General features: G+C 44.3%; 1 protein-coding gene across 3 annotated transcripts in view; it reads right to left on the bottom strand.

Moving 5' to 3' along the window:
* LOC126404819 (RNA binding protein fox-1 homolog 3-like) overlaps window positions 1–23,822 on the bottom strand; it is a 457,207-nt gene that overhangs the window by 271,284 nt on the left and 162,101 nt on the right. For all 3 annotated transcript variants that reach the window (XM_050068158.1, XM_050068155.1, XM_050068156.1), the window contains exon 4: window positions 10,396–10,458. The gene's annotated coding sequence lies outside the window, so the exon portion shown is untranslated. The remainder of the gene's footprint in view (window positions 1–10,395; window positions 10,459–23,822) is intronic.

The following is a 23,822-nucleotide window of genomic DNA, read 5'->3' on the forward strand; positions in this document are numbered from 1 at the left end:
CACTTTTTCACACAGGGCCATGTAGCTTTGGATTTTTTTCTTCCTCATTAATAAAACCCTTCATTTAAAAACTGCATTTTGTGTTTACTTGTGTTATCTTTGACTAATGTTTAAATTTGTTTGATGATCTGAAACATTTAAGTGTGGAAAACATGCAAAAAAGTAAGAAATCAGGAAGGGGGCAAACACTTTTTCACACCACTGTAGGTCATTGGTCATGTCTAGATGGTAACCATAGATTCTTAAAAACTCCCATGAGATTTCATGTTCCTAGTTTGGAGTGATCATTTTAAACCAAACCATTATCTTTCCCACACTCTAATCAAGTGCTTTTTGTGCCTACATATAACCAGACAGCCTCAGTGCTGCCACACCATAGAATGTTGAGACAAGAGTATTTTCAGGCGAGTTTTGCAAATCTAGGGTCTAGGGTCATGTCTTTTTAGGGAGGACCGTCTCTTAGAAAAATGCCTGTAGATCAACTCACATACTGTAAGTCTACCTCTTATATGTAAAGACATGGAAATGTTTCAGCTTGTGTTCCTACACCATTGTGTTTCCCTCAGGTTTTCTTGATGTTCATGGATTACTGTAGCATCTTTTGTGATGATGACAATTATGTCTCCTTCATTTTAACTAAACTTCACCTTCAGGTTAGACAGTGAAAAACAAGATAATTTTGTCAGAGGGTAGTTATCAAAAAGATAATTACTAGCCACTATTTTTCAGCATCTGGGCACCATTTTGTCAGTTTAACTCATGTTGCACAAGATATATGTAAAATCACAAACTCTGACACAGGAAACATATTTTCCTGCAGACAGCACTGCAGATTCATCCTATTTTCCTAAATTCAACACCGGCGTAGTGAAGTGAAACAAGAAATGTCTCCGCTCACTTAAGGTGACAAACAAAAGCACAGTCCATTAGAAACAGCATGCAGAGACATACTGCTGCATTAACAAATGTAATCGTGTTGAGCGGCACATGTATTTTTCATTTCTCTTGCCATTGCTTCATAAGGCCACAGTCACGCAGCTGCAATCATATCACAAGACAAAATGAATTTGAAGAGCTCGCTGTGTGTATCTGCCTTCCACGCTGCCTTAACTTCTGTTCTGCCTCCTCACTGCCAGGAGAATTAAAGCACAGTGTGCAGTAATGGCAAAAGTGAAAACAGTCTCCATTAAATGTGATAATAAGCTGTGTGATAAAACCATGTTCGGAAAAATTGCAATACATGTGTCGTTCAACAAGACGTATTAGTTCAGGTAGCAATTTGTCTCTACAAGCTGTTTTTAATGGATTTTCGGAGCCGAGGACTTCCGGAAGGGAAGGCAAACATGCATTAGAACAGACAGGATGAGCTTTGAACTGGGACATTAGTGGGTTTAGATGTTTCCTGGGCAATAATGGCAAGAGAAAAACAAAATGCATCATCTGATAAACAACAGGAAGTGAGTTCTACATTTAGAAAAAGTTTTCCCTCCCTGCCAGCATGCCCAGTTTTTGCAGTCTCAGTCCTCGGCTGTAACATGTGCTTGTCAGCCTGTTAAAATAGTTCATAAAAACACAAAAATAGTCCTTGTTCATAGAGACACAGAGGGGGTGGATGTAACCGTTGGCAACAGAGGCAGACAAGAGGGGTTAAAAGGACAAGTTATAAGGCCTACATGCCGTGAGCCCCTCCATCTGGAACCAAACGCTGCAGCTTAAACTTTTCCGTCGACCAAAATCTGTCACACAGCCATTTCGCTGTCATTTTTTTCTTAAATTGCCCGATACGCAGGCAGCAATGACAGTCATCTCGGAATGTCATCTGAGCGAACAATTAACAGAGCAGCAAAAATGTGAGGTCAGATATAATTAACATATGTGCTGCTCAGCTATAATTGCTCAAGTCTAAAGCAAGTAATTAAATCATTCAAAGTGAGCCACGCAGACAATGAATGAGTTTTTCACATCTGCGAGAGGGGTGCACGGAAGAGCTGGTACGCCTTGCTCCTCTCCGTCACACCACCCCTGGGACCGCCACCGCATATTCACTGTGCACACATACACAAAATGCAGAAGCTATAGACGCTCGGCTTGCAATTGTCTGGCAGAAATAGCTAACACTGAGGAGATGCTACGTGCACTCGAAGGAGAAATGGCGCTCGCTACCATGAGCCAGGAAAGATCCTTCATCTCTTCCTTTATTCTCAGGAATCACAGAAGTTCACTCACATGCTTAAGGTGCTCCTAATTGACGGCGTAGAGATCCGCTCATTATGATACATGCATCGGGCCGGCCTGTCAGACAGAAGGAGGTGGAAGGGAGCGGCATTAAGCGAGTGGCAGGAGCATTATCAGTCTATATTTCACAGGTGTCAGCGGGGACTTGTCCCCGTTTCGTCCTCTGGGTGTCATTTATTAAATGAAGGAATGAAAGGGATGTTTAAGGTAGAAATACAGGCCTGCTTGGACAAGGGATTATACATTGTTACGGGAAGAAAAATTGCATTTGAACCTCGGATACAAAATCCAGTCCCCAGGGTATTTCATTAATTTATTTTCCTAACAGCTATTCATGGTCACATATACACAGCATTAGGTGTAAGTTCCTGATTAAACCTGGACGGGTTTCTGTGCAAATTACTGGGCTCAGGAATCATCCGCACCAGCATTTAAAACAGTGAAGGACATTAATTGCTACAGATCCATTAATGTGTTTACTTTGCTTTCAGACAACTTTAAAATATGACATGAATCTGTGCCGTTAACCAGTTGCAAACCATCTGACACATCTGACCTTTTTCGTGGAAGCGGAGGAATCTACCATATTAGCTCATTTCGTAACAAGTCTTCTAAATTAAATGACAAAATATGTTATTTGTACCTGCTCCCCAGAACACATAACATTCTTTTCCTTTTTCTTTAACAATTATATATATTGTTTTTTAGCATCAGAAGAACATACGCTCATATATACATCGACATTTGTAAATACCTAAAAAGGTTTACAAAAGCACAAACATCCGGACGATAATTACCAGATGCTGGACGGAGGAACGTGTAGAACATGGAAAGACAGAGTCCAAACACTACTTAATGATCCCATGATGTTGTTTTAATTACCTCCAAGGTATGGTAATTAAAAATCATTCATGGAGCATTCTCTAGTTTTTGTACCACCCCACCATTAACAACAAATATTCAGGGGCTAAAAAAAGAAAGGGAGAAAAAAAAATGCATAATAACAATAATAATAATAATAATAATAATAATAATTTTTAGATGCTTGTTGTTTCATCCATTAATTTCACTTATTAATTTCAGCCTAATCCCTTTCCAGGAATTGCATAAAAGTGTCCCAATATTTTGCTGAATTTGTTCGATGAAGCAAGGCAGGATGCCATTTTCCGTAACCACATTTCAGGTGTAGTGCTGTCCATATTTTTCCATCTCAGCGCAATCACTCTCTTAGCCTGAAGCAGGTATTTATCAATCAATAGCACTGCCTTGCAGCCGGGTGCAAAGTGATCAGGATAGATGCCTAATATACATAATAATATTAATTGAGATTGAGATTTATTTTACGCAAAAACAGCCTATAGGGGTCGGGGTAAGACTGTAGTTTGGATTAAAATAACTTGGCAAAATTTGGTTTTATTGTTTAAGAGAAACTTAAATTGTCTGTTGGTGGGAAATGGTGTCAAGGGCCAACAAATGTTTCCATCGATTTTGGTGTCGATGCATGGGACAATTCTCTCAATGTTTAGAACATGTGCATTCGTCCAAATAAAATCATTAAAGCAGCAGTGGAATTTTGTTTTGACGATGTTAATGACATTGCCATTATAAATCGATGCTGAAAAGGCAAAAAAATTGATACATAAAAATTTACCAGAATGCAGAAAATTTTCTGAAACCAAACCTACATCGTGTACCCATCCAACCAACCCAGCCTCAGCTGACTTTGTAGCTCCATAGTAACGTCATGCTACTTCCTCATCTGAGAGGAATCATATTTCTTCAACCGCTAGAGGGCTTTTTCCGTCAAACGTAAACATATCTTTATTAGCCATTTACTGAAATTATGCTGCCATCTTTCGTTGAAGGACCAACTTCTTTACTATATCTTTTAAATACAGATAAAACCAGGTGTAACCAACATTAGTCAGAACACGCTGTATTACCTCTCATACATCACCGAGCTTCCACTACTACCTATTTAATTAGGACGCAGAAATGAATTGTCTGTGACCAAGCACTATAAAATACACATTCTCATTCATAAATTCAGGGAACATGGAGTCTCCAGTCCACCTAACTTGTATATCTTTGGACCATGAGGGGAGACTGGAGCACCCAGGGGAAACCTACACAGGCATGAAGAGAGTGTACAGCCTCCACACAGGGAGGGAGGGCCACTGAGTCCTTCCTGAGGATTTGTTTCTGTCAAATGAAGAAAGGCGCTGGCAACTTTTGACATTATGTTCTCAGCGGACCACGGGCGAGGTCAGAAGCAGTATATCATCTTTTTTCCCGTTCTCTTTCAATGGTAAAATTCTGCTACAGAGTGCCTTGTTACAGTATGTCTTCTTTTCATAATAAACGAATATGCTTTCAACCTTTCTGACCCAGGGACTGAGGCCTTCCCGAGCAAATTCAAAACACTTTGCGTGTGCTCTGTTCTTGACATTTAAAACCATATGAAAATGAAAATGGATCCCAATTAGAGCTGCAGGAAGCATAAGGCCCTCTTGGTTCTCTTAGTAACTAGCCGGTTTAAACACTTCCCCCCTACCAAATGCCTTAAAAATTGACCTTATCATCCGCAAGCGGCGATAAAAGCAGCCTTGAGTGGCCTCGGATCAAGCTATTTTGATAGTCGTCTGTGAGGATGAAAATGTGAAAGTAAAAATAAGGCAAAGCATAAGGGAGCATAATCACACAGCATACAACTGCAGAGGTAGAGCCTTGCACTTAAATGTTCTACATACTCTCAGTAAAGAAACATGACATTAACCACCAGGTATTAATGTAAATCACAGGAGCGGAAGACGCTAATAGCCACTTTAGGACAGGTGATCATTATTGAGGCGATCGTCAGAGGACTGACAGTGTGGACTGAATAAAGTCTAAAAATATGTGAAATAATGTGAGTACATCCTACAGAGCCACTGACATAAACACACAGCAGTGCTGTAACAGCCTAATGTGAAGGGACGCTGGAATCAAAAAAAAAGAAAAGTATGCTATATTTAAACTTGTGGGTGCCGAGGCCGGGATGTCGGTTGGATCACCTGTTGAAGAGCATTCATTTCAACAGGGGGACAAAGGTCAGCATCCTTGCTGGAGCTTTGATTGGCAGGCGGGGGAGCTTGATGCCCAGAGCAGCGGCCCAGCGGAGCAGCCAACGGTGGCGTGTGGCTTGGCTGGGCCACATTTCTGACTCAATGCTGACTAACTGAGTGTGTCTGCTGACAGTGTGTCTGACTGATAGGATCACCCCGGGAGGCTCTTCCAGGGCCTTTACAAAGTGTCTCTGATAGGCCAGGCCCGTAGCACTGCCGCGAGGGCCCGCCGACAAATTAAATTTAAGCCCTGCTAATGCATAGCGTAATCATAGAGTGAGGTGGTGATAAATTTTTCAGCGGGGTTACCATGGGCGCAGCAGAGGAAGAGCTCAGTGTAGAATCCGAGATGGCAAAGAGAGGTGACGCGGCAGCAGCAGAGAGAGAAATAGCCGAGTGTGACCTCAGTTCTGTGCTGAAAAAAATCCTGCACTAAGAAGCCAAGGACTCGTATGAAAGAACAACAATAACACGGCATTATGAGATGTAACATTTTGCGACGACCTGCGTTTCCAGGGGGAAATTTGAAAGAAAAGCAATTTCACATTAAACTATCTGACACAATGCAGGTCTGTGGAGTAGAGGAGGGGGGGCGGGAGGAGGGGAGGCAGATAGCGAGGAGTGTGTGTGCGCGTGTGAATGGTTGGAGGGGTGGCAGCGGCAGCGGTGGAGGTGGGGGTGTTCAGGAGCTTCCTAACAGCCATTGGCCGACTGGAGTGAGACACACACATTCCCCTCCGCAGAGTTAAAAGGGATGGAGTGGATGAAATTTCAAAGCCTCCCCTGCAGACACACACTCTGCTTTGCACACATCAGCACTGAGATGTTCAAATATTCGACTCCGTCGTTCCAGCCTGGTTTCATCTCCTGTACGCTAGTATCAGACATGGTTCTGCTGTGATTAATGAGAAAACCAAACCCAAAGAAAATGGCTCGACATGCATGTGTGTGTGCACAAGTCCGCTCTTTCTACACGTCCAAAATGTCCCTTTTTTCCTTCAATGATGCTAAAAACGGTCCCTAATTAAAAGCGATATGTCTGAGTCGTATACTTCCCATGATTACTTGCTGCAGGCAGTACAAGAAAGTGAAAGTCACTGCGAGATAAGAAGGGAAGTGGAGGACATTCACCTATTAAACTCCATTCACTTATTATAACCAACAATGCCGCTCTGATTAACTGGCACATTCACATCGTTATAGGATGCGTTTCAGAAGCGTAACACAAAGAGTAACTCTGCTGCCCTCATACAGACAATAAGGAGCCCTCAGAGGTGCAGCATGTTCAGCTCTCCCTCCTCCGCTTTTTATTTCCCTGACTTGACAGCCTTGATTTGACCACTCGCCTCCTTTTCTTTACGAGCATCTCTCACGCTGAACATCTGTACGGCCGACGTCGCAGCAGTCCCTGCTATAAAACAAATGCGGCAGAATTACATCCCAGCATACTAAATCAAGTGATAATTCCGAGGTATCCGTTTTCTTGTTGTTGTGGGTTTTTTTGCTTCGTTTGCTTTGTTTTTTTTATGTTGGCAACATCTTTGTTGCTAAGCAGTCGTTGCTGTGGTGATTTTGCACTGCACTTCCCAGAGATCACAAGTCAGTCAAAGAGTGTGGCCGGCACTGTGACGTCTTCCTCTGTGAATTTGATGAAAGGGAACTTTGACTTCTCTGTTTTTATGTAACTTAAATGCCTCACACTTGGTTATGCTTTGGTTTATCCGCATGCTCTGGAAGCATGAAACACATCACTTCATGTGCATCAAAGGACTGAATAGCATTTGTAGAGCTGTGTAATTCTCAGCTATATCAACACACACATAAAAAACTGTGGAAAAAATCCCCAGATTATGGCTTTTATGGTATAACACAATGTCATACTTTGTGAGATATGAGATATGAGGAAATCGCTTGACTTGCTAACACATCCTGAAGCCTCCTTTTCATTTCTCTCTGACCGGAGATCTCTAACAATAGATGGGAGTCAGGTTCACCTATCGACTGGTCTACCACCACCCGCCCCCAGTCCTCTACTGGTATATGTACTCAGACGCACCTCCAGAATCACTGTCACCCTCACTGAGTAATTACAGCGATTAATGCATGGTCGGAGCTCGCCTCTGGCTCTGGACACTCTATCAGGACGCGTGCGGTAATGGATGAAAGTACATTCTTAATAGAGAATCCATAGTGTCTAAACCTAGGAAGAAAAAAAAACAAACAAGACTGACTTTACCCACAATCCTCTTGGGTGAGATCATTTACCAGCATGGAAACAAGAGAGAAAGCGGTCAGATTCTTTTGCCCTTGTCGCTGCGCTCGCTCTGACCTCTAAAAATGGACAACAAAGATCATATCACGACACCAATACTAGCGCCAACAGCCTTTGCACAAATTGATTTAGCCACCCAGAACTCACTCCCATCTCAATGAGGTGGCAGGATGCTCACAGCATATATCACTGTCACACAAGCACCCTCTAGTGAAATGTGATTTTTATCTTTATGAGCTTTTCCCCCCCTTTTCGGTACAGCATGTAGCGGGTTGTGATAAGTGATGAGAAATAAAGGGGTTGGCGCATTACGCTAATACAGGTGCTCTCCACACATATGGGTGCTATCACACAGGGAGAATGACATTGTTGTGGTCCTGCGCGTTTGAAAGCGGCTGGCGAGGCAGCAGGGGGCCTGTGGTATATGGCTCATAGATCACTAATGTGTGGGTGAGAGTTGTCACCAGCCAGCGCCTGGCTGTGAAGCACAACATAGTTTATGGCACACAACCACTAGACGTAAGCATGAATCGTGGCCCAGGCAACAATGAGGAAAAGTGCACTAAAAATAGATACGCTTTTTTGCGCTCGCCCCAGAAACAATGGCTTCTTTGGATTTTTCATGTGTTGAAACTGTGGTGGAAAGGATAAAGGAAGCGGCGTATAATGTCTGACTGGGCCTGTAGTAAAAGATCTGGATAAATACAGCTGAGAGGCCCACGCTAACCTGAAACGCACCCTCAGCGAAGGCTGAAAGACACGATAAATGTTGCACTTTTAAGTGTGTTAAATGCACTTAGATAGTCTGGGCTTTCTCCCTTTCCAACTGACAACCTCTGTTACACAGTTAATTACAGCCAAGTGCAACACAGCGCTGTGTCAATTATCATGTGCTTTCGCTCTCTCCCAATGGATATTTTTACTGCCTTGGTTTCACTGCTAAAGTTTCTACCTTCTTTTATTGCTATTCTGCCCAGGTCTCGGGGCTGAATTACATTCGGCAGACAGAGCTGTAAAAACAGAAGGGATTTAAGGATTCAGATTGGTGGAGGGTAACCTAATCTTCCGTAATTGGGGGAATGGTTCTCATTTATATCAGCCTACTTTAGAAAGCAAGCTCATCGGCAGGCTGCTATCATCCCAGGCATTTTGCTCTGACGATTCATTTTCATAAAGGCCGGGAAAAGCGAGGTCGGCCGCCACGGCTACGAACACACATATTAAACCTAATCATCATTAATCAAAGCACTACTCTTACTTCGCAGGTCGTGGAAATCAACATACACAACATAAATGCTGCACAAAGATCTCTCATGTGCCGGGTTTTGCCTGAGCTGCCGTGCTGCTGGAGTGCTGTGAAATAACACATTCTGGGCTGCGTCGTCTCAAAATGGAACTAAAATGGTAATCCTCTGCCAGGCGAAGCGTTCTCGCCTCGCCAGATGCTTAGTTCTGAAATTTGCCTAATTGCCACGCTCAGATCAATCCCTTTTACTCTGCCAAATGAATCTGCCAAAGTGTGTTGCGAGCGTTTTTGTTGGCCCAATATGCTTTTTCTCTTACAAAGATTGGTGTTTTCGTGACTCCCGGCGAAGGCCTGAGAGAGGTTTTGGTCTTGGTGACATATTCGCACAGCCGGATGCGTGTCCATCCCTGCTGACCTGCGTGCCCATTAGCTATGCCATTGCAGTGAGGGCACAGGGGCCTATCCATCTCAGCCCACACACACACACACACACACACACACACAGAGTACACCCACTCCTCATATGGCTCAGACACATGCCGTGGGCGGACTAAATGTGGCCCTTTGATCAAAGGGCAGCGTGTGGGAATGGACACTGACTTATTGACCTCCATACACATACACACACTATATATATTCATATACTGTGTACTCATTACTGTGAGTGCATAAGAAGTCAACTCAGTTCTAACATGTTGGTAGCAGGTAACATGTTTCCTGCTGGCAAATACACACAACCTAAAGTCTTTCTTAATAATTGACAAACACACACACATATGTGATGCAAATGTTGAATAGAAAAAGCTCATTTGTGCAGGTGCTACTGTTGTCATTAAAACTAAGTGCATATTATGAATGGCACACACACATATGCTCAGCTCACTCGACAAGAATTCATCTCCCATCTGCACAGACGACACATCTCACACCGTCATGGGAAATGACTACATGACATGAAAGTCCAAAATAATAAAATAAAGAGTAAAAAAGGAGAGAAGACATTGGAGAGGTGCCTCTGTGAGTGTAAATATAGAAAGTGACGGATGAATCAGAAGTTTAGTCAACAGAGAAAACCTTGGTTCCAGCTGCCCGGTTGTCTGATGAGCCACTCTATGCTTGTCAACAACATCCCCTATCATTCTCGCACAACTATCTACTCACAAAACCAAGACCCGCCCCCTTCATCCCTTCGGCAATTCCACCATCCTCCAAGAGAAACACCTCCGAAAGCACAACGGGCAGCTCGCGGCAGCGGCAGCAGCAGCAGCGGCAGCAGCAATCTCCTTCCCCCCTTGTCTCTTTTTCCCCTCCCCTGTTCCCTTTTCCTCTCCTCTCTCTATTTCTGTACATCCTCTCTCATTCCTTTTTGTCTCCACTTCTTTTTCTCCCTTCCCGCGCTGCCGCTGCATTTGGCGCGGCGGATGAAAACATAAAAGAGGCAAAGAATTGGAGGAAGAAAAAAAGAGAAAAAAAAACAGAAAGAGACAAACCGACGTTGGGAAAGGCTGGAGAAGCCAAATTAGCATGAGAATACTCACAGTGTTGTTGTTGAAGGAGCGCGGGGATGGGAGCGCGGCACCGGTCCCTCCGTCAGATACAACCTGCACACACAAGATTGAAGAGGAAAAAAAAAGAAAACTAGGCTGTGAGAGCGGCAAAGAGGGGAGAGGAGGAGGAGGAGGAGAGAAGAGCAGGACAAGGAGGAGGAGGAGAAGAAGAAGAAGAAGAAGGAGGAGGGAGCAGAGCATCTAATGCACGCACCAACAGGAGCCCAAATAAAGAAATAAAGGATTCCTCGAGGAATGTGAGTGAGTGAGTGAGTGAGTGAGTGAGTGAGTGAGTGTGTGTGTGTGTGTGTGTGTGTGTGTGTGTGTGTGTGTGTTTGGGCAGCGATGGTGTGTTTGTGTGTGTTGTTGTGAGTCGGGGGGAGGTGAGGAGGTAGGTTGTCTTTGGGAAATATAAAACACACACACACACACTCACATGCGGGGTTGCACTTGGGTGCGCAATCACATCTGACAGGTCTGATCTGCGGTCCACCTACCTCCTTATCGCTACCTCACTCTTCCACAGCTCTCTCTCTCCCTCACACACACACACACACACACACACACACACACACACACACTCACACACACTCTCTCTGTCTCTCTTTCTCTCTCACACTCTCTCTCTTTCTCTCTCTCTGCTGCTCACACTGATGCCAGAGATTCAGCCGCTACAGGGGAGCTATCGCCCTCATCGCTGTATGTTACCGAAAGAGAGGGAGGGCACCGTCGGATCTCCCACACGCCCACGCCCCCCCCCCACCCCTCTTCCACCTCGAATGTACAGAGAAAGAGAATGCTTCAATTGAATGAAAGCAATCCCAGTGGCATTGAGGCAATTATAGAGGCTGCTGGCACTGTTTTCTGCTTTTTTTCGTCCTCCCCTCCTCTTTCTCGTTCCCTCTGTCCTCTCTCGGGCTGATGGAGGGTCTGTTTTTGCTCTCTTTCAGTTTCTCCGTGCTTCAGACATATGCCACTATTAATGTAGCTTCTGTCACTTCAGCTGTTTCGGTCAGATCACTTCTGCCTCTGCTTCCCACCTTCTCGGCCCACATAGAGCCTGCCTCCTTTCCTACCTGCCCGTTACACCTTTCTCAGCCTCCCTCCTCCCCAAAAAAAGCTCCACAAAACCCTCAACTCCACCTTGCAGAGCCTGACAGCACCATCAGCTCCAGGAGCTCCTGAGAGGTAAAATATATTAATCCTCCTGGCCTTATCAGGTCTTGCAAGGCTAGTGCAGCACGGCACGGCACAGCGCCCGAACAACACAAATGATTCAGGAGAAACTTTAATAACTGTCTTTCAGGTTTGGGTTTTTGATGCATGCTGCTCCTGTATTTTCTTCCTTCCCCTTTTGAAAATCTAGCAGTACATATATCACCAAAAAGGAGCTGTAAGTCAAACACCTCAGCCTCTAATCAGGTAGCCCTCCCTCCTTCCCCTCCACCCCCGCACATTGCATCCCTCCAGCCACTACTGCACTTTATCTCCCCTCAATTAACATCTTCTGAGCGAGCCTCTATTATCTTAACCACACAGAGCAGAGAGGTCCTCCGAGGAGACGCCGTGGAGGACGGCTGAGCTGTGGACAGAGGGCTCCCAGCCCTGCTGCCGCCGTTTCAATTCGCAGGCCTAATTAAAGCCCAAGTCAGACATGACAAACTGCAAGCGGAGGTGCTACAGAAACAAACACCGACAGAAGCGTTGCCTCCTGCGCGGGTGCATGTAGCCCGGAGGATTCTCTTTGTGAGGATTATCTGCCAGAAAACAGGCACGTTCATGTCAACGTCATGACAACATCATCTAAATTTCTTTTGACTGTTTGCTCGGTTTGATCGTGTTTATTTTCAACCTTCTGTATAGGCATCACCACAGTGTCATAGCATCCACTATAAATCATTCTACATAGGAAGGGGAGGCAGGGAGAGACAATGCCACCTTGCTAAAGCTCAAGCTTCCTATAAAATATATATAAGTGATACAGTTGATTGACGTCATCTTATAGATGGCTAATTTCCGTTTTGTATAATGCCCCCTATGCCCTGTTTCATCTGTTTGGTTGGCCTCACCAACTTCAATTTCACCCTATGAAGCCATCAAACCACCCATTAAGCCATCAAGCTGCCCTTTTTGTCCTTGCTCCCGTCTGACAACAACAGCGAGAGCCGATGTCGCGTCCCCCCTGCACTCTCACCGCCGAGGTAGCCTGGCGATTTGGCCGGCCCCGCCGCCGACTTTGGCTCGAGCCAGACTATTAAGGGTATTCTATTACTGTTGGGTTAACCTGTCACGCTTGGCTGTGGCTCTCTTTATTGTCTGGCCGCTCTGAAAGGGCAGGGGATAAAACTCCATCAGCGGGACAAACGACCACACATGCCGCCATTCATCAGACGCCCGGGGTTTCCCCCCATGGACGCTGGCCACCGCAAGCTACCTTAGACTGCAAGGGTAGCCTTCACTGCCCCTTAAAATGTGAGCTCCCTGGGGCCAATCTACACAGCCGTGGATGGACAGAGTGGCGTCTTTGGTCACATAAGGTTTCTCCCCTTAATCATGACTCGGGGAATAGCAGTTCTATCAGGGCTGAAGGAGCTAATGTATTGACTAAGATCAGGTAGTGCAGCAGGCGGTGTGGGGAAGTGATTAAGAAAGCAGACTAGTGATCAGCGGATGACAGGGGTCAATCCCCTGTTGGGCAATTGGGTAGTGGCCTTGGGCTAGGTACTTAGCCCCAACACACCAGCTAGACACTCAACGGTGAGAGTGGATAAAATGTCAAATTCAACTTCACCCTTTGCAAAGGTTCAAAGCAAGGAGATGACAGCGAACGCTTTGGTTATTAAAAAATTCATATCGTAATGAAACAGCCGTGTTCCATCTTCACACATCCCCCTCCAGCAAACACGCCGCTCCTTTTTTCATGGGATCCATCAAGGGAGGGCCACAATTAAGTGACTAATTTGATTAGGAGATAATGTGAGTCCCACTTAATGGAAAGGACAGACTTCACAACACAGGCAGATTAGTTTGGTGGATGCCTGCTTATTAATTAAGACAGCCCTCCGTGTCCATATTAAGTCAAATGCACAGATGCAGTTTTAATGGGTCAGAGTATGCACAAGTAAGACAAATGGAAATCAGTATGTGCCAAAAACAGAAGCTGGTGATGATGAAAACTGAAAATGACCATGAAATGTTTTAATTAAACTTGAAATAACTTCTTGAAAAAAACACTGGGGTATTCACTTGTATTATTTACCCATTTATAATGTAACAGATAGCTAGGCTTGTTGTTAAAACATGCCAAAGTATTTCTCATCTAGAATTTCACTGTGCTGCGTCTGTGTTTCCACTGTGTGTCATTGCACACCATAGCAACAGCAAGTCATTATACTTGTTCAAATTACCTCTCTTGCTGTCATTCAGTTTTTCTCTCCAATACTACATAAGCCCTTCAGAAGAACTCCTGCTTTTCATTTATGATTTGATCTGCATGCTGAACCACTGCTACAACTTGTGCTATGTCCCTTAGAAGATTTGATATAAACAGACAATGAATAATTTATTGATAAACTAGTTTAATATTTGAGCAAAAAGCAAATAAATGGGGCCAATTTTCTCTTCTGTAAACTCTAATTAGGGCTGAATTCTTGCCTTGACTGAGTAGATTTAACATAAAGGATGACACGTGTAGACGACAAGGTTTCTGTGTGAACAACTTTGTACCAAAGTCATTTTCCCTCTGCCTTCTCATGTGATATATCTTTTTTGAAGTCCAACAGATTTTGTTTGTAGTTTATGTCCTGCATGCCCCAACGGTTGCACACTGCACACTGACAATCAGCCAGACGAATCTCCAATGCGACAGTTTCTGAGTCCCCGTAGGAAAAGGTAAAAACCACAACCGAAAGCATGAGAGATTACTGTATTTGCGGCAGTCCTTGAGTTTGTGCTCAGCGTCAGGCTGGCGTGTTCAGCTGCTGTGGTGCTCTGTCATTCCGGGCACACCGCACACTCCCAAGCGCTCTATTTACGGTGGCCGGATCCCTGCTGCGTGGAGCGGGAAGGGTATAATCTCCCAGCGGTATTCTGGGTGGTGAATCTGCCGGTGTTGTCTGTGCATACCAATGGCAACCTCACCTCTGTCTAAGGAGTTATGATGTATAAAGAAAGGGAAATAACTGCAAGCCAGTCCATGATGCGTCAAGATGTTGGAGGGGAAATGGGGGTGTCTGGAAACCACCAGTGTAGAAATATATTCACATCACTCCCATCAACACTGCTAGTGCCAGTGTTACCACTTTGGAGGCTGCTACTCCTACCACCTGCCTCTGTGCAGTCACACAGCGCTGGATTCAATCAAGCGGCCATGTAAAACAGCCACATCTACGTAGTGTTTATGCATGCCGCCACCTGCAGACACGTGGCTCATTCCGAGCGCTATGATCGTCTCGGTACGCAACAACGTGATGGAATTTCATTTGGCAAGTGGAACATTTCTGCAAACCGAGGGGTTAAGGAAGATGTAGGTTAAACTGCTGTGAGACACATTGTCTTTGGATTACATGGAAAAGGAACAACTCCCCAAGAGAAAATACACGGCTCTGAAAATCTGTTTAGAAAGAGTGCATGCCACACACGCATATCGCCATATACATGCATCGTATGATAAAGCCCTAGAGTGTGAAAGCATAATGAAGCCACACGAGGGGCTAGTGTCTGCAGAGCGAGGTGTCAGGTGACTTCCCTCCTGGCTATATGTGCGTCTCATTGGTATGTGCGACGCGATGAGGCCTTGGCTCTCTTCTGATTATGATGTCTGCTGAGAGCTGGGCCAGCCCAGGGTGAGAGCCAAACCGACAAGGCTGAGATGGAGGGAAGATTCAGAGAGCCTCTGTTCTCTCACCGGGGGATCCCCCACATCATTTAGCGCCTCATGCAGATCGCTGCTAGTGGCAACACAGCCCTCTGGGCCCGGGGAATTAATGTACCAAGCAATGGCAGAAGTGATTTATTAAAATAACACACCCTGATGAAAGAGAGGAGCCAGGGTTGCTCTTTCTCAGCTCGTCCCCATATGCCGCTGAGGCAGGAAATGGAATCATATAGGTGCTACGGCAAAAACCCACAGAGGAGAGACTGAGAGAAAGTGGACAGCCACTACACAAATTGTGCAACAGTCCTCGCTGTCATTGCTTATTTATTTACCCTCTTTCCATTTGAGTCAGGCCTTGTATTAAATTGATCCCTCCTGCCGCGTTTTGCCTTGTTGAACAAGCGCAAAGCCCCGTTAAGTGTCTGTGAAAGGCTGGTGATTGTGTTTGCGGCGCCCCGGGTGCGCCGCGGCCGTCCGCTCCCCTCTATCTCCCCCGGACAGACGGGATTAGAAGCTGGGAGAGGCGCTGAATGACCCTCTGGAGGGGACAAGAGACAGGCAGGCAGTGAGCAGCTTGAATCACAGCTCACACACAAATACACACCAACAAATGCAAGCCTATGCATGCTCATGCACACACATTCTCGCCCAAAAGTGTTTAAGGTTGGAGCTTAGCTTGCCCCCAGACAGATGCACGGCCATTCAGAGACACGTGCAGAGGTAGACATGAGCTCAAACATTAGGTACTGTACAAGCAAAGACCTACTGTTTGCAGCCTCTCACTGCTGATAATATGAGAACATCTGCTGTGTTGCTAAACATCTGCTGTTTAATAGTTCAGATCTAAGCTCTGATATTTTATTAGTTTTTACTGTTTTTTCATTAAGCCAGTAGAGAATTATGTAAATTCCTACTGACTTCAGCCATGAATGGTACTGTAGAATGGCTGCAGAGATGCTGAACAGTGGGACACTCTGTAGACTGAATGAAAGGAGTTGATGTGGTTCCCTACTAGAGCTGCTGATGGTTATGCACAGTCAGACATGGAGTTGTACACAGGAGGTCTCACATTTACATACATTTACATCTTAGAAATTTAGCTGACACTCTTACCCAGAGTGGCTTACTATACATACAAGAGTGGAGTAATTCCAAGTGACTGAATTGCAAACACTTCAATTGCAGCTGACAATGAGAAGTGCAAAGGTTAAAATCAGAGTGGCTAGATGATAGAATAAAGAAAAAAAATCTCAGTGCGACTGAAATGAAAGATCTGGTAGTAAACGAAACATGAGTGGAGTTGGGGTTTTTTGGGAGAGACTAGTAAAATCAGCCGCAAATGTAGCATGAATGCAGGGGGAATCTGGGATTTGAAGTGTTCCTCCTTAAGGAAAAATAGATGCCTGGAAAAATAAGTATACTCTACATCTCAGATCCCTGAGAAGCTGCAGCACAGATCTCCCAGCCCGCTCCATCTGATCCACCGAGCCCCCGGGGACGCTACTGTACGGCTCCCCCGTCAAAGCAATGGAGCAGCACTCATTCACATAAAGGAGCACACTTTGAATCCATTCAGATCAGATGATTATGATGCTGGGCACCTTCCTCGGCAGGGCAGATAAGTGGAGAGGCTCCGTTCGACATTTACATCTCATACACCTCATCAAACATCAGGTCTTTGTAGTCATGTGTTACATTTGAATAAAGCAAAGTTAGAATTTTTAAGCAGCGTGAAAACTCATCAAACCTCCCGGCTGGTGAGGCCCTTGTCTCTCCTAGCAAATAACTCTTGGTTACCTTATTCAAACTGAAAGTGGCAGGGCTCAAATCAAATCAAGTCAAATCAAATTGTGCTTGGATGAAAAAGTGGGGAGTGGGGAAGGAGAGGGAAAGGGCTCGAAAACAGTCACATTTTCTCAAGTTCTTTTTACCCTTTAATAGCTCAGAGCAGCAATTTAGTAAATAATGCAGATGAATTTGCACAAAGGCAGCTTTAAAGCGGCACCGGTTTTATTGAAGACAAAGTCAAGTAGAGAGGTAGGTAAGGAAGTCGGTGGAGAGAATACAAGATCAGTGAGAGCTCTGCAGAGTTTTAGACATGTAGCACTCAATATTGTGACCTTTCATTGTATAATTGTGTCACTGAATGTCTGATGTAAGAAATACGTTGGAAAAATGCCGGTGTTTATCTGAAAACCTGAATAGGAAGACTAACAAAGGGAACCTTAAACCCATGCTGTAGAAACACGGAGCACCGATAGAAAAAGATGCTTTTCAATGACATACCATCGCATTACAAAAGTGCATTCTGTATGAAGAAAGGATCCAGACAGAAAAAGAGCGGAATGGAGACAAGGCAGACGAGGTAGGCAGACTAACAGATACAGAGCAAGAGGCAACCTCCATTCGTACCGGGTTTCTCTGCCTTCAGCTTGAACTTTTGTGTCAAAGACGAAATACAATAACAATGGGTTACCATAGCAATAACAGTGGAGCACATAACTAAGTAGTATGAGAGATTGGGAGCATCTCGGGAGGGGCATCCAGCTTTTATCTGTCAGCTGCAATCCTCCATCATCAAGGCTCTTCTCCACTTTCAGTGCCAAGACTGAAAGACACCAGTGGATCATTAGTCTCTAGTGAAGAAGACAGTCATTTATCCATATGTTTTTTTTTCCTCTTTTCCACAAAAGTTTAAGAGTGAAAGAAGGTTCTTGTGGGTAAGAAAAAAAAAAAGACAGAAAGAGGGAGTAATCTTTTTTTCAGCGAGTCAATTTCTCTGGGCACTAACCTAGCTCCCTTTGGGCTACCTGTGCAGGTATCAAGCCTGGGGTCTGACGGGCTCCTCTCTCTGTGAAGCAGCAGCCCTTTGCAGCACATCAATACACTGAACTTTTCCTGCCGAGTACCTGAGCTCTCCTGCATGACCCGCTCCTCCTTTATCTATTCTGTTTAAAGATACCGGTTGCGGGAGAAGGAGCTTGATTACCTCCTGGGACAACCTGGCTCCTCTTTAAGTTTGCCAAGTGAGAAAGTCTTCAGAAGTTTGTTGACAGATCTCTGCTGTGGCGGGAGGGAGCGATGGACATGGTAACCTTGGCTCTCCAAAGGACAAACGGAGAGTTTTGAAAAGATCAAGCAGGAGGGATTTTGTTTATTGAGGAGACGGACAAGAACAGGACGTTACAGGGAACACAGGTGTGCATGGGGAATATATATATTACCACACGAAGAGCTTTCTAGGATCTTTTCCTACTTTTGGATGTGTGATCATGTGTCATCCATACAATCCCTTTCATATTAACATGGATTCTAATGAGAACCTAAGCAGTTAAAGATTCAGTGTGCAATTCTGGACAATTGTTTGTTTATTGTTGAGTCTCATTCCGAGGTCATCAAATACCAAAGACCTTGGGTTGGCTGTCGTACCAAACCACCAGCTCAAAGCGTCAGCATTTTGGGAGTGAGATTCAACAATCAACTATCTTTCTCAAAAATGAAATACTGCACCTTTACAGAAAGGTAATTTTTTTCAAAGTGTAGAGCACAACTAAAGACATTTGAATGTGTTAACTTGCAAGGCTTTATTTCCCTGCTGTATTCATAAAGTCAGGCATAACATGTTCCTGAACAGTCAAACAAGGATGCTTGATAATACAGGAATGCTTTTTAGAATCTGTATACACTGTTTATGTGAAAGGCTCTGTCAATATTTTTCTAAAGCATAGGAAAAATGTATCAAATACTAGTTGGACAGGTGAAAAACTCACTTGGACAATTAAGCTTTCAGGCACTCCAGCACTGAGGGTGCAGTGTAAAGGTGTGAAATCATGAATATGCTTTTGAATTGAAATTCTTTAACGATATATTTCAAAAGCTAACAGGAATGCAAAAGGAAACTGTGAACAAGTGAACAATTTGTTCAAGCAATTCAGCTTTTCAGACAATTGGGTGTACATCTAGTCAAACCTATAAAATGGATCAGGGAAGTTTAATGTTTTTTTACAATCCGTACAGACTGTTTGTGAAAGTCTCTCTCAATATTTCCAAAGGCACTGCCAAAAAATGTTTTACGTAACTGTTATACAAGTGAACGGTTTCGTGTTTGAGCTATTCAGCATTCGGTTAATTCGGCCTTGAGGGTGCAGTGTATTTGAATGAAACGGAAAAAAATATACCATACTTCAAATTCCACAGGAAGGTGTGATAAAACAGGGATTCTTTTTTATAATCTGTACACACTCTTGTTTATGTAAAAAAAAATAAAATAAAAAAAAATTAAAAGCAAAAAGTGCATTAAGCAGCTGTTACACGGGTGAACAATTCGGCATTCAGGCAATTCAGCATTGAGACTGCAGTGTATTTGGACAAGATGATGAATACCATACATCTAGTCAAGCCTGTATAATGGATCCATGTGTCAGGGTGTGACTTCGAGGTGTTTCCTGAGGAGCACTGCGTGTCTCCTGGCCTTTATGAGAGCCGCCCTGTTGTATACGTGTGTGTGTGTCTGCCTTTGTAGCCGCTGGGCTCCACAGGTACACAGGCCATCGATCACATGGTGCGGCCATTATACACAGGCAGGGGTGGAGGTGGATAATGCTCCCACCGCTGCCACCGCCGGGGCCTCGACCGCTTGCGGGTCAAGCGTTTGGCTGGCCAGCAGTAATCAAGCCGACAGCGGGTTGCCTGTCTGCGTGACAGATAACGTCACTAACACTCATCTGTACACACGAGCACGCAAATACACCCAAGCCACACACACACACACACACACACATACACACACAGAGTCTACTCGTGTGCCTCTGTGATGCAAAACTAGGGATTTGCAGAAAAAAGCAATATGAAGGACTGACCAACAAAAATTTTCATTGAATTATGGCATCACAGAAACAGACATTAAAGACCGTCTGTGAAAAGTTTTTAACATTGTACACATATCCATACATTTTTTTTTTTTTTTGCTACAAGATGTATCATGAGACAAATTTGCAGTCAATGCCATGGCTGAGCATTTCCGCCTTGGAACTACAGCGTATTCAGACAGCCAGGGTTTGCTACATCATAAACCTAAGGAACCAATCCCATAACACTATGGTGAAACAAGGGGCATTAGAGGAGAAGCAGGTGTAGCTACCATACCATTTGGCACTTCCATGTTGGCTTCATATTTCAGCTCTGCAGGTTACCGCTTGGTAGCTACATATTGATTTTCCAGGTTAAGTTTCACTTCAGCTCTTTAGAGCTTGTGATCGGGACAAGGTTGAGCTAACATTAAAAACACATTATGAGCAGTCTGATAACAAAGTCAAGCTGAAGACTCCACTTGTCTAGCACTGTTTACAAGCATGGGTTTGTATGTTTAATGAGCAGACTAGAAGGTGAGGAGGTACGCTCAAACTGAGGAATGGGCCTAATTTGCAAATTCATAGATCCTTGCATAATAAATGAGGATGGCAAAGGTGTTGGGTTACATCAATGCCATATAATGGCATGAAGGGATGTATCTCACGGAACTTCTGACTGTAATTTTAATGAACAGAAATGAGTTTCTGGGGGTTTAATCATAGACTTTACAAAGTAATGGATGTAGCTACCATGATGTCCCCCATTGGGTTGTTGACTCTCATTTTGAAGCCTTGAGTTCCACATTTTGGCCACTGCCATCTTGTTTTCTTGGAGCCAGAGGTGACAATATTTCGGCGAGAGGCTGGAGCTGTGCAGGAGTGAAGGGCAGATCTGACTGAGAAGCTGAGGACACTATCAGCAGACAGTCTTTCACTCAAAGTGACCATTGCTTTAATTATGCGTAACTTTAACTCATAATAAAATGTAAACGTTTGAGTTACATATAAATTCACCCCCCTATACAGCTGTCATGAAGTTAGCTATAGAGACGAAAACCAGTTTCTGTTCCAGGCTGTAAACACATTTTTTTTCTGCTGTAAATTTGGGCATTTTAACATGGGAGTCTATTGGGATTGATTAGCTTCTGGAGCTAGCCTCAAGTGGCCATTCATGGAACTGCAGTTTTTGACACCTCTCATTCCTGGCTTCATTTTCAGCCCCAGAGGTTGCCTCTTGATTTTCTTCTTCTTGATTTTTCTGACCAGGAGAGAAACTTTACAGGATGCAACCTGAAGTGTTTCTTATGAAAAGCCAAAACCAATGACAAGTTTATTTTCCTAACAAGAACTGTCCATGTTTCTGTAAGTTGCATTTGGGGGACACATTCCTTCATTCCGATGAAGACGACCAATATAAATTATTTCCTTTAGCTTATCACACTGCAGTAAATACTTAACAGCTTCCCAGTGCATGCTCAGGGACATCCCCACCACAGAGTTACTTTCCAGAGATTAACAACACGCTTGCCAAAATGATCCAGAATAAAATACACTCTCTATATTCACAATGAAGTAATTTGTTATTCAAGTGCAGCTGTTTAGTGTGTTTTTAATAGTTTTTGGACAAACAAATCTCTGTAGCATGGATGCATTAACTGTATCAGATAGCAGGATAAACTCATTGTTGGTTTTGCTCTCTTCAGGGGATTTCTTCATAAAATAAAATACAAAAACAACAGTAATAATAATACCAGCGCTTTCCTTTAAAGCTGCTGTATGAGATATTCCTGCAATAATACAGTAACCTCATTAACTTCAAACCAGGAAATGAGGCAGAAACAAAGACGAGTGTTCTACCCCTAATTGTGAGATGAGCTGAAGAGTGAAGATTCAAAACGGGCGAGTTAAATATAAAACTGTCTCTTAAACAGCAGCAAGCTTCTACAGAGTCAGAGCTGTGCTCACCAGAGATGGCTCCACCTGTTCCAACACATCCGCCCTCACCACTCAAAAAGACACTGAAGACCAAAAAGTGCGCATATACTGATGTAAATGTTTTTCATTAATAACAAAAACGTGCTACATTCAGCTGTCATTTGTTGTTGTCAACATGCAGAACTGACCCCAGAAAAATATGTTCAGCCCAATTACACAAAATAATGCAAATATCTGGTAAAGACAGCTACACATCTGAAATTTAATTCCAGCCAGACTGTCTTCGCTATATTTCTGATTTTCTAAAGTATTCAACGCTCACGCAGAGCCCGTCACATCACCGTCTACCGAACGTCAAAACATCTGCTGTTTGAGCTTCCAAATGGCAGGTGGAAGACCGACCGAAAGGAAGCAGGTGAGACACAGACGGGGAAGGAGACAGAAAGAGAAGGAGACAGAAATAGAGGACAGCAGATAAAGAGAGGGGAGAGGATGTGGTGAGGAAGCAGAGCGTAGTAGAGCCGGCCGCTGGGACTGTGAGGAATGAGCTGGCTGTGCTATAGGAGGCCTTAATGAGCATTCTCTCTAAACCCTGGAGAGTCTCTCTGCAGCTCTCACCCAATCTCTGTCTTTTCTCACAGCCAACGAGGAACAGACACACAAAGCCGGATGCATGATGCCGCATGCACGGATTCATAAAGAAAGGCAGATGCAGTCTCAAACATGCACACAATCGGCACTCGCTGCTAAGTCTGAATGTGTCCAGTTATATTTCACTGTTTCCTCCGTAGGACACTCAGCTGTCTAAATCCTCTCTCGAAACGAAACAACATTAGCGGGCTACATGACACTGTTCTCTCTCTGCTCCTGCAGACAACACTAATATCTTGCTCTATTTCAATTGCATTGCATTAAATTGGTACAGTGAAGTCAGTGTGGATCCTAATAAACCAATAAACACCTGAACCAAAGGGAGAAGTGTGGCAGCCGTGCTCAGATAATGGCCACTTTATGCATTAGCAAAACACCTGTAGTAATAATGGCTTCCTACTGTAGGTCCGTTTTTTTCTCTCTGCAGACTAATGTGCCCTTGATTCTCTCTCACTTATCACTCCTCCCAGCTGTAGTTATGGATGGAGGGGCACAACAGAGGTACCCTTGTAAGCGTCTGTGTGTAAAAGCCTCGGGTTTCATCCCCACCCCCTAAACACAGCCCCTTTATTTTTCCTCGGGAAATGGCTGAATGACAAGTTATCCGGCGATCCTGAATTATGGCTTGACGCGCGCAGGCCTGAAAAATGGAAAAATGATGAACAACAGGACAAAAAAATTCAGGGGGAACAAGTTGCCGAGGCGACGGGGACAGCTGTAAATCTGGCTGTGGGACAGGGCGGGAGATGAGGCAGGAACACGAGCACAGGAGCGCGGACGCGTATCTATTGTGTTTGTTTTATTGTGTGCAAAGGTATGTGCAGAAGGATGAAGAGAAGGCCATCTTTATTTAACAAAGTGATTAGGCCTCTCTGTTGCCTCTCAATTGCTGCCCTGAGTGGCTATGAGGCTGCCGCCCCTGAGCTGGCCGGACCTTGGAAACCATCCAAAGCCTCTGAACGACTCACTCTCATTAACTATTAACCAGCAACTCGGGCCTTAAATCATCTCGGTGATCCCCAGCCTGCTGACCCTGCTGTGGATGGTGGAGGCAGCAGCGGAGCGGTGCTTCATCAGAGCTAGCCCACCGGACACCCTGCTGATTT

Source organism: Epinephelus moara, chromosome 18 (genome assembly GCF_006386435.1).
Source record: "Epinephelus moara isolate mb chromosome 18, YSFRI_EMoa_1.0, whole genome shotgun sequence".
NCBI lineage: Eukaryota > Metazoa > Chordata > Actinopteri > Perciformes > Serranidae > Epinephelus > Epinephelus moara.